The following is a 748-nucleotide window of genomic DNA, read 5'->3' as shown; positions in this document are numbered from 1 at the left end:
GTGAGTCGTCTTCTTCTTCGGGGTTGGCGGGGTGGGCAGCATGGGGGCGCTGCTGCTGCTGGGGCCACCCCCTGAGCGGAGACGGAGGTCTGAGCATATGCAGAGTGCCTTGCTCTCCCCCCCCTTCCCCTCGAGTGGCGGCATCGGGGGGGGAGGGCGAAGTGGGCACAGAAGAAGGGGCGAAGTGCACTTGGGGGGCGGGTGAGCTGCGGCGTCCCACATACTCGATTTAACTCGAATCAGATATTGGGGTGGGGGGTGGGAGGACACTTCTGGGGGGGGGGCACTTGCCCCTCATGCCGCCCCCCGCCGGGCTGCCCTGTGGCGCCAGTCAGTGGCGCTCAGTTGCCTTTTTACCCCCTCTGTGTAGCTCCTTTGCACACAGGAGGAGACCTGTAATAGGAAGCTGCTTTAGACTGAGTCAGACCCTTGCTTGGTCTTGTTTGCTCTCCCTGGCTGGCAGCGGCTCTCCAAGGTTCCTGGCAGGAACCAACTTTCCAACTCTGGTAGGTGGAGAGATGCTGCCAGGGATTGAACCTAGGAGGACCTTCTGCATGCCCAGCAGATGCCCTCCTGGGCTGCCAACCTTTCTGGGATAAATGAGAGTGCAGAGTGGCTATTCAGTCGAGAGGGAAGGCACTCTGTACATGCTTAGAGGATGCTTAGAGGAGCAGTCTTATGCATACTTGCAGTCCTGAGTAGGGTTGCCTCAGAAATAGGCATCAGTCTCTGGGAGGCTCTTGGAAAA

At 59.5% G+C, this 748-nt stretch overlaps 1 protein-coding gene across 1 annotated transcript in view; it reads left to right on the top strand.

Moving 5' to 3' along the window:
• The window catches only part of CYTH3 (cytohesin 3), a 78919-nt gene that overhangs the window by 132 nt on the left and 78039 nt on the right, over positions 1 to 748 (top strand). The gene's annotated exons all lie outside the window — the stretch shown is intronic.

Source organism: Hemicordylus capensis, chromosome 13 (genome assembly GCF_027244095.1).
Source record: "Hemicordylus capensis ecotype Gifberg chromosome 13, rHemCap1.1.pri, whole genome shotgun sequence".
Taxonomy (NCBI): Eukaryota; Metazoa; Chordata; class Lepidosauria; order Squamata; family Cordylidae; genus Hemicordylus; species Hemicordylus capensis.
Note: the sequence above shows the minus strand (reverse complement) of the source record. Positions and strands in the feature narration are given on the sequence as shown.